Source organism: Eumetopias jubatus, unplaced genomic scaffold, assembly GCF_037043125.1.
Source record: "Eumetopias jubatus isolate StellerSeaLion01/CBP00866 unplaced genomic scaffold, mEumJub1_p1.0 scaffold_14, whole genome shotgun sequence".
NCBI lineage: Eukaryota > Metazoa > Chordata > Mammalia > Carnivora > Otariidae > Eumetopias > Eumetopias jubatus.
Genome location: NW_028274820.1, coordinates 13,632,366 through 13,643,763, shown reverse-complemented (window position 1 = coordinate 13,643,763; position 11,398 = coordinate 13,632,366). Strand labels below are relative to the sequence as shown.

The 11,398-nt window shown below is 37.0% G+C and overlaps 1 pseudogene; it reads left to right on the top strand.

Moving 5' to 3' along the window:
- The first annotated feature begins 10,207 nt into the window (after positions 1 to 10,207).
- LOC114213696 (large ribosomal subunit protein uL23 pseudogene) lies at positions 10,208 to 10,725 on the top strand (annotated as a pseudogene).
- Positions 10,726 to 11,398: the final 673 nt, after the last annotated feature.

Here is an 11,398-nt window from a genome sequence, read left to right as displayed (position 1 = left end):
TAGTTTTTTAAAAGATTTTATTTACTTATTTGAGAGAAAGGGAGAGAAAGAGAGCATAAGGAGGGGGAGGGGCAGAGGGAGAGGGAAAAGCAGACTCCCCACTGAGCAGGGAATCAGACGTAGGGCTCAATCCCAGGACCTGGGATTATGACCTGAGCTAAAGGCAGAAGCTTAACCAACTGAGCTACCCAGGCACCCTGAAAACACTAGTAAAGTAGCCAGAAAAAAAGAAAAAATTATCACAGACCTCTCACTTGAAACTGTGTAAGGCAGAAGACAGTGAAACAGTTTTCAAAATGGTGAAAGAAGAAGACTGTTAACCTAGAATTCTGTATTTCAAAAAAAATGCCTTTCAAAATAAAGAAAAAAAAATCAAAACTTTCAGACGAACAAAGCTAAATGAATTTGTTGTTTGCTGACCTATACTACAAGAAAGGGTAAACAATATTGTTCAGGCTGAAGGAAATGATATCAAATAATCTTGGATCTACACAAAGGAGTGACAAGCTTCAGAAATGATAAATATATGGGTAATTACAACAGATCCTTTATAATTTTAATTTCTTTTAAGAATGTTGATTGTTTACAGCAAAAGAAACAATTTGGGTTCTGTAATATATGTAGAATTAAAATCTTGACAAAAAAAGGATGGGAGGGGGAAATGGAAATATATTGTGATAAGGTTCTTTAAAAAAAATTTTTTTTTTAGTTATTTAAGAGAGTGCATGCACATGCGAGCAGGGGCAGCAGGTAAAGAGCAGAGGGAGAGGGATAAGCAGACTCCACGCAGAGTACAGAGCCCGAGGTGGGGCTTGGTCCCAGGACCCTGAGATCATGACCTGAGCAAAAATCAGGAGTTGGATGCTTAACCAACTGAGCCACCCAGGTGTCCTTTCTGGTAAGGTTCGTACACTAAACTTGAAGTAGTATAATATTTGAAGGTAGCTTCTGCTAAGTTAAAGGTGCATACTGCAAGCCCTAGAGCAAGAACACACACATACACAAAAGAGGTACAGTTAACAAGTAAATAATGGAGATAAAATGGAATATTTGAAATAGAAATAGACTGACCACTCTAATTAAAAAGTAGGGATTGTTGAACTGGATTTAAAAAAAAAAAGCAAGACCCAAATAGATTCTATATACAAGAAACTTGCTTTACATATAAAGACACATATAGGTTAAAAGGATAGAAAAAGATAAAACATGAAAAAAAATCATGAGAGAGCTGGAATGGCTCCAGTACAAAGAAAGTAAATATCAGAACAATGAATATGCCAGATATAAAGAGGGACATTTCAGTATGAGAAAGGGTGGAGGGTTAAATTCATCAGGATGATACAATTTCTAAATGTATATGCAGCTAATAACAGCATTTCAAAATACACAAAGCACAAATTGATAGAATTAAAGGAGAAATAGAACAATCCACAATTGCAGTGGAAAAATTCCACTCAGTTCCATAACTGATAGTTTAAGTAGGGAATCTGTAAGAATATACAAGACCTCTAAGTCACATTGATCCACTGACATTTAAAGAACACTTTTTCCTTATCATAGAACACTATACCCAACAACAGAAGAATACATATTCTTTCTGACTTAGAATAATCAGTAAAATAGGTCATATATTGGACCACAAAACAAGTTTTGATAAATTTACATGTACTGAAATCATAGTAAGTAGGTCCTCTGACTATAACAGAACTAAATTAGAAACCAGTAGCTGAAAGATACATGAGAAGATTCTAATTATCTGGGTAATCAACACATTTGTCATTAATTTCTGGATTAAAAAATAAATCACAAAAGGAATTTTAAAATGTTTTGAACCAAATGATAACAAAATCACAACATATCAAAATTTGTTGATGCAGCTAAAACAGAGCTTAGGGGGAAATGTATAGTTTTTAATGCTTATATTTTTTAAAATGAGGTCTAAAATCAATAATCCATGCTTCATCTCAAGAAGTTAGTAAAAAAGGAGTAAATTAAATCCAGTGTAAGTAGAAGGAAAGAAATAGTATAGAGTAGAAGTCAATGAAATAGAAAATGGATAAACAAATATGAATAACCAAAAGCTGGGTCTTTATAAAGTATCAATAAAAATAATAAGCTACTAGCTAAACAGATAAAAAAATAGAGACAATATAAGTTAAAAATAATAGGGTTGAAAGAGGGGCAATCACAACACACACTGAAAGAGAATAACGTGATACTATGAAGAACTTTATGTCAATAAATCCTATAACTCAGATGAAATGGACAAATTCCTTTAAGGACAAAAATAACCAAAACTGGCAAGGACTTAATAACTATTAAAGAAATTGAATTTGTAATTAAAAAACTTCCCACAAAAAAGCTCTAGTCCCAGATGGCTTCACTAGTCAATTCTATCAAACATTTAAGGAAAAAAATAATCCAAGTTCCCAAAATGGAGAATGAAGGATTAATTCCCCTCATTTTAAGAAGCTAGTGTAGGGGCACCTGGGTGTCTCAGTCATTAAGTGTCTGCCTTGGGCTCAGGTCGTGATCCCAGGGTCCCAGGATCGAGCTCTGTGTTGGGCTCCCTGCTCAGCAGGAAGCCTGCTTCTCCATCTCCCACTCCCCCTGCTTGTGTTCCCTCTCTTGCTGTCTCTCTCTCTGTCAAATAAATAAGTAAATAATATCTTTTTTTAAAAAAAGAAGCTAGTGTATATATGATACCAAAACCTAAAAAGACATTAAAAAAGTTTAGAGACCAATATCCCTCATTTACTTAAGTGCAAAATTCCTTAACAAAATACTAGCAAGTCAAATAACGGTATGTAAAAATGGTAATATATGCTGACCAAACAGGGTTTATTCAAGGAATGCAAGGTTGGCTTACCATTTGAAGAGCAACTGATGCAATTCACTGTATTAAGAGACTAAAAAAGAAAAAGTATATGATTATCTCAATCAGTGTATTTCATGATGTTAGTGAAATTAATGATAAAAAGCACATTTTTCTGTCAATAGATGCAGAAAAAGCATTGAGAAAAGTTGCACTCATTAATGATAAAAACATGTAGCAACTCAGGATTAAAATGGAGCTTCATCCAACGTATAAAGAATATCTGTGAAAAATATACAACTAACGTTACAACTTAATAGTGAAAGACTGAATGATCTTTCCCTAAGATTGGGAACAAGGTAAGGATTTGGCTCTCACCACTTCTACTCAACACTAGAGGTCCAAGCCTATCAAAAACATAAGAAAAGGCAATAAAAAGCAATGCAGATTGAAAAGGAAGAAGTAAAACACTTTATTAGTGATAGCATAATCATATTTGTGGAAAATCCTAAAGAATCTACAAAAAACTTAATAGAACTAACATGTGAATTTAGCAAGCTAAAAGAATAGCAGGCCAATATACAAAAATCAGCTGTAATCCAAATATTAGCAATAAACTGAAGAAAGTGAAGTATTTTTTTGAGTGCTTTTATTTTTATTTATTTTTTAATTTTTTATTGTTATGTTAATCACCATACATTACATCATTAGTTTTTGATGTAGTGTTCCATGATTCATTGCTTGTGCATAACACCCAGTGCTCCACACAGAACGTGTCCTCTTTAATACCCATCACCAGGTTAACCCATCCCCCCACCCTCCTCCCCTCTAGAACCCTCAGTTTGTTTTTCAGAGTCCATCATCTCTCATGGTTCGTCTCCCACTCCAATTTACCCCCCTTCATTCTTCCCCTCCTGCTATCTTCTTCTTTTTTTTTCTTAACATATATTGCATTATTTGTTTCAGAGCTACAGATCTGTGATTCAACAGTCTTGCACAATTCACAGCGCTCACCATAGCACATACCCTCCCCAATGTCTATCACCCAGCCACCCCATCCCTCCCACCCCCCACCACTCCAGCAACCCTCAGTTTGTTTCCTGAGATTAAGAATTCCTCATATCAGTGAGGTCATATGATACATGTCTTTCTCTGATTGACTTATTTCGCTCAGCATAACACCCTCCAGTTCCATCCACGTCATTGCAAATGGCAAGATTTCATTCCTTTTGATGGCTGCATAATATTCCTTTGTGTATATATACCACATCTTCTTTTATCCATTCATCTGTCGATGGACATTTTGGCTCTTTCCACAGTTTGGCTATTGTGGACAAGAAAGTGAAGTATTAAAAAAACATTTTAAATACCTTTCATGAAAATTAAAAAGCAATCACTGACCAAATGTTAAAATGCAGAACTGTAAAACTTCCAGTTGGAACATAGGAGAAAATATATTTGACCTTGGGTTTGGTGATGAATTTTTAGATACACCGAAAGCATGACCTATGAAAGAAAAATTTGGTAAGTTGTACTTTATAAAAATTAAAAACATCTGTCCTGGGAAGACAATCAAAACCAAGCCTCAGACAGGCGGAAAAATATTTGGAAAACACATATCTGATAAAAGACTTGTATGAAAAATATACAAAGAATGCTTAAAGCTCAACAATAAGAAAATAACCCAAATTGTAAAAAGGTGCTCTAGATCTAAAAAACAAAACAAAAAGCTCCCCACACACATCAAAGAAGATATACAGATGGCAAATAAGCGTATGAAAAATGCTCAATAGCATTTGACATAAGGGATCTTCAAATTAAAACAACAATCAGATACTACTATATACCTGTTAGAATTGCTAAAATTCAAAAACTGACAATACCTGTTGCTGGTGAGCATGTGGAGAACAGGAACTCATTCATTGCCAGTTGAAAATGGAAAACGGTACAAACATTTTGGCAGTTTCTTACAAAGCTAAAAATAGTTCAGACATAATATTATTATATGATCGAGCAATTGCACTCCTAGGTTTTTACTCAATTGATCTGAAACATTATGTTTACACAGAACCCTGCACAAAAATCGTGATCTCAGCTTTATTCATAATCACTCAAAATTGGAAGCAACAAAGATATCCTTTGATAGGTGAATAGATAAGCAAATTGTGGCGCATCCATACACTGGAATATTTTTCAGTGATGAAAAGAAATTAGCTATCAAACCACAAAAAGACATGAATGAATCTTAAATACATACTGCTAAGTGAAAAAATGCCAGTCTGAAAAGACTACTTGTATAATGACAATTACAATTACATTATGGAAAAGGTAAACTAGAGTAATGTTAAAAAGATCAGTGAGTGGCCAGAGGCTTGAGGGGAACAGGAGAGGGTTAAATAGGTGAATCACAGGAGATTTTTTTAGGGCTGTGAAACCATTCTATATGAGACTCTAATAGTGGATACGTGAATTTAATAGTTTTATACGTAATAGCTATCAAATGGAAACAACCTGAATGTCCAACCACAGGTGAATGGATAAACAGGGGCGCGGGCGTGGCTGAGTCGGTTAAGCGTCTGCCTTCGGCTCAGGTCATGATCCCAGGGTCCTGGGATCGAGCCTCGCATTGGGCTCCCTGCTCAGCGGGGAGTCTTCTTCTCCCTCTTCCTCTGCCTCTCTCCCCACTCCTGCTGTCTCTCTCTCGTTCACACACTCTCTTGAATAAATAAATAGAAAATCTTAAAAACAACAACAATGTGGTACATCCATATGATGTAGTACTTACTCCGCAATAGGAAGAAAGGAGTTCCTGATAAAAGCTACAACATGACAAATCTCAATTACATCCAGCAAGAGAAGCCAGTACTGCATACTTTATGATACAATTCATCAGAAATTCTAGAACATGAAAACTTGTCTGGCGCGGGGTGGTGGTGGCAGTGGGGATTGATTGCAAAGGGGCACGAGGAAACTTTTTGTTTTTGTGAATGAAGACTATTTATTCCTTGTGTGGTGGTGACATGCCTTGTACATCTGCCACTATATCATACCTAAATTGATTTTACAATAAAGTTGATTTCTTCTTTTTTTTTTAAAAAAGGGGGTACCAGTAAGACTGGATGATTTGTACACAAAGAAGGAGATTCTCTTCTTTTTTTAAATTTTATTTTATTATGTTGTTATTCAACATTCATTACATCATTAGTTTTTGATGTGGTGATCCATGATTCATTGTCTGCGTATAACACCCAGTGCTCCATTCAATCTGTGCCCTCCTTAATACCCATCACCGGGCTAACCCATCCCCCAACGCCCCTCCCCTCTAGAACCCTCAGTTTGTTTTTCAGAGTCCATAGAAGAAGGAGTTCTTAACTGATAAGACTCCCTTGAGAGTACAGGTCAAGGGCTGGTTTTTATGATGGAAACTTCTCACATGCCAGATGGAAGAGCTTTTCTCTACTGTACCAACCCCTTCCTAGCAACCTTTATCCTTTCTTGGCAGTTCTCTAGAAAGGAATTCTCCTGTCCTCCCCAGCCTCCAGGTGTCATCACCGGACTGGCAACTATTCTCTTTCACAGCTGGTCTGTCCCCTAGACTCCTTGAGATCATTCTGATTCTGCCCCCCCTTTCTTTCCCTCTGTAATACTTCCTATACCCTACAGTTCCAGAGTTGTCCATGTGTTCTTAGGATTTTTACTTTGTGATGTGGATCCATTGATTTAATCCTAGTTGAAATGCATTGTATTAGTTATCTATTGTTGCATAACAAATACTGCAAAATTTAGGGGCTTAAAACCACAATAAAAAGGACGTGAGGATCATTGGGTTTCATCTGGGGGGTTGGCTAACCCCATCAGTAAATACTTTGTGTGTTTATGTCCATCTGTTTCATTCTTATTCCTCAGCATGTTTCACCTGCCACTTGTGAAGAAAATACCAATCAATTTTATTATCAATTTTAGTATTATGATAGATACTATGATAAATGTAGCTAAGACATTTATAGTATTTTGAAGTTACACTTGTATATGCCTCTCTCTTTTTAAAAAATAGACTTTACTTTTTTGAGCAGAAAAATTGAGCAAGACAGGGGTGCCTGGTTGGCTCAGATGACTGGGTGTCTGCCTTCAGCTCAGGTCATGATCCCAGGGTCCTGGAATCGAGCCCCACATTGGGCTCCTGGCTCAGCGGGGAGCCTGCTTCTCCCTCTCCCTCTGCCTCTCTCCCTGCTCATGCTCTCTCTTTCTCTGTATCTCGTCTCAAATGCATAAATAAAATCTTAAAAAAAAAGAAAAATTTAGCAAGACAGAGAGTTCCCATATACTCCTCACCCTCTAGTTTCTTCTATTAAAATCCGGCATTACTGTGTTATGTTCATTACAATTAGCGAGTCAGTATGGATTCATTATTATTAACTGAAGTTCATGGTTTACATTGAGTTCACTCTGTGTTGTAAATTCTATGGATTTTTGACAAATGTATAATGACACATACCTACCTTTACAGTATCATACAGAACAGTTCACTTCCTTAAAAATATTCCTTGTTCCACCTACATACACCCCACTCTCCCCCAAGAACCGCTGATCTTTTTACTATCTCCAGTTTTGCCTTTCCCAGAATGTTGTATAGTTAGAATCCTACAGTAGGTAACTTTTTATTTCTTTTTTAAAGATTATTTATTTATTGGAGAGAGAGAGAGAGAGTGCACAGAGGGAGAGGGAGACTCCCTGCTGAGCAGAGAGCCTGATGTGGGGCTTGATCCCAGGACCCCACGATCAGGACCTGAGCCAAAGGCAATCTCTTATTTGACTGAGCCACCCAGGCGCCCTAAAGCAGCCTTTTCACATTGGCTTCTTTCACTTAGTGGTATGCACCTGAGTTTCCTCCATGTCTTTTGTGGCTTGATAGCTCAATTCTTTTCATCGCTGAGTAATATTCTAGTGTATGGATGTACCACAGTTGGTTTGTCCATTCACTTACTGAAGGATATCTTGGTTGCTTCCAAATTTTGGAAATTATGAATAAAGCTTCTATAAACACTGATGTGCAGGGTTTTGTGTTGACATATACTTCTTTTTCATCCCTGATTCTTCAGATTGATGCTAAACTTTTTTTTTCTTAGATGGTTCATTTCTTCCATATCTGAGAAAACCCCTTCATCTTTGTTTATATAAGCCTGAAATCTTGTTGGTTCAAGGTAAATATTAATTACTGCAAGTTTTCCTCAAAATTCAGACAGACATTTTAAACTGTTGTGTGATTTTCAACGTCCTTTGGATTTCTAGGCTCATGCCTATTTCCACAGAAAGGTACAACAATCGAGAATGTAGCAGGAAATAACCTATGTATAATGCAACCCGAAATACTTGAAGTTCTTTTCAGTTGATGTTTTAAGTGTCTATTTTGTAATTTCTCTTTCTATCCTTAACTGAGCTCTTCATTAAGTAAAACTTCTAGCATAAACACATCTGAATTACTGAATATTCCATTTGGCAACAGAATGAAGATTATGTTTCTCTGAAAACATCATGCTCAATTCTTGCGTTTCATTACTTTTTAAGCTATTCTAGGGGACCTAAATACACATATGGCACCAAAACAAACTGCTCTGTATGGGAACACATACTTTGCTTTAGTTCTAGACAGCTGTAATGGACAGCTGGACTTGCTTGGCCGCACCGTAACCATCCCTGCTTCCTGTTTGTGGGAACTCCCCTGCTGTCTTGTTGAGAGGCAGGCCCTCCTTACCAGTCTGGAAGTGGAAGGGGCCATATCCCCTAGCAGCCTGCATGGGCACAAAAGCTTTAGCCAATCATCATTTTTTTTTTTCTCCAGAAATGTGAATCTTGACCCAAAGTGACACAAAGATAAAGAGGGGATGAATTTTAATTCACAGCGGTGGGGAGATTATCTCCAAAGAGCAGTGCCCTATGACAAAGGTGGTGTGTCCTTCCTCAGCTATTCTTGCTAACATTTTCCTGCTTTCTTGCTGTCTGGACTTAACTGGGTCTTTAGCTATTTTTCAAGCCCTGATATTAGAGCTTCCCGTCAATTCATGAGCCCTTTACATGTCTCCAATAAATTCCTTTTTAACTTAAGATTTTTAGAGTAGCTGTTAACTTTCAGTGGAATTATTTTAATTGATAAATCAGAAAAATCAGTCCAGCCATTCATTAATTCTCCCAGTATTCATTAAGCACCTCCCAGGTACCATACGTAGTGCAGGCCTCAAGAAGAGGATGACGAGTAAAGTAGACACTGTCCCTACTATCTTGGACCCGACAGTCTATTGGAGGATATAAATGAGGAAAGAGATGATTGCAGTACAAGCTTGGTGGAGAAGAACACTATTCATCAGGAACACAAAGGAGGGGCATTTAACCCGACCTCAGTGATGGGAGTGGCAGGGGGTGTCAGAGAAAGCTTCAAGGGATATTTAAGTTGAAATCTGGATATGTAAAAATTAGATACAGTCGAGAGGTAGGAGGCAGGGTGAGTATTCCAAATAGAGGGGAGAGCCCATGAGAAGGACCGGAGTTGAGAGAGGTACAGGACTTTCAAAGAGCTGAAAAGAAGTTGACTGGGACTAATGTGCAGAGTTTGCACAGAGATAAAAAGATAAATATGGAGCAAAAAGTGGCATTCAGATCATGAAAAGTAATATGAATCCCATGAAGGTTTTAGCACCTTCCCATATAAGCAGTTTGTTTTAAGGAAAAGGGTTTTAAGCAGAAACTGCCTTGGTTCCTGGGGAATATTGTATAAGAAAAGGTTGCAAAATTTAGGAGTGGGAGCAAAAATCTCTGTTACTTCAAGACTTCAAAAACTTTTTTTAAAAGAGCAATGATATTGTGCTTTCTTTTATGTGTAGAAATGGTAATAGTGAGTTAAAAATTAGCAGATTTATTGAGAATTTTTTTCTACAATGGTAATGGAGTTTTATGAGTCATCAATATTCTACAGAGGATTGTCTGTAACAGTACCCTTCAGGTTTTTCTGCTTATACTTCCTATAATAATTTTGAAACCCTCTATATACCTTTGTATATTTTAATATTAACATTTAAGATTCTTCTCATTATAAATTAAAATATTTGCAAAGGAGGCAATTTTCTGTTGTATTATAAATATTAACATTTATTTTTTTTAAAGATTTATTTATTTTAGAGAGAGAGAGAGAGATCTGGGGGAGAGGCAGAGGGAGAGGGAGAGAGAGAACCCCACGCAGATTTCCCGCTGAGCACGGAGTCCAACCTGCGGCTGATCTGAGGACCCTAAGATCACGACCTGAGCTGAAACTAGAATTCAGAGGCTCAACTGACTGAGCCACCCATGTGCCCCTATAAATATTAATATTTTAAAAATAAAACTATTAGGCCCTTTTACGAAGATGGCGCCGAAGGCTAAGAAGGAAGCCCCTGCCCCTCCTAAAGCCGAAGCCAAAGCAAAGGCTTTGAAGGCCAAGAAAGTGGTGCTGAAAGGCGTCCACAGTCACACAAAAAAGAAAATCCGCACGTCACCTATGTTCTGACGACCCAAGACACTGCGTCTGCGAAGGCAGCCCAAATATCCTCGAAAGAGCGCCCCCAGGAGAAACAAGCTTGATCACTATGCCATCATCAAGTTCCCCCTGACCACTGAGTCAGCCATGAAGAAAATAGAAGACAACAACACACTTGTGTTCATTGTGGATGTCAAGGCCAATAAGCACCAGATCAAACAGGCTGAGAAGAAGCTCTACGACATTGATGTGGCCAAGGTCAACACCTTGATCAGGCCTGATGGAGAGAAGAAGGCATATGTTGGACTGGCTCCTGACTATGATGCTTTGGATGTTGTCAACAAAATTGGAATCATCTAAACTGAGTCCAGCTGGCTAAATCTAAATTAAATTTTTTTCACCAAAAAAAAAATAAATAAATAAAACTATTAGATCATTCTGTGTGTATCCAAAAGACTCTCAAATGATAGCTATTTGATACCCACTATCATTCTTTTGTTTCTTTGTTTTGTAGGATTTTCTTTTTAAGTAATCTCTACACCCAATGTTGGGCTGGAATTTACAACCCCAAGATCAAGAGTTGCATGCTTTACCAATTGAGCCAGCCAGCCACCACCCTCAGTATTATTCTTTTAGAAAAACTACATCAACCTTCAATAGGCAGAATTTTACAATGTTCCTTTCTCTTTGAATTTGTATTTGCATTCAACTTCTCTCACATAATTTTATCCTAATGCAATATACTAACATACATTTTTGCTTTAAAGTTTTTAATTGATCACCTTATCTTAACACGCTGCTATAAAAATATGTATAAAAGAAATTTATGAATGTTAGAATTTTTCTAGTGTGAGGCAAAATTTCAACTATCAGTAATATACGATTGATCAAAATAGCAAAAATATTTCATGTTTGGATTAATCATTTTTAGACATTAGTTCATATGCCCCCAATTAATTCTTGTGTCCATAGAAATATGTTAACAACTACTATAATGAGACAGGTTGTCTTTATTTAAAAAGCCTTCCTCACACTAGTGTTTTCATTTGTGGCTTGGTTTGTCTTTGTTCTTGCACTTT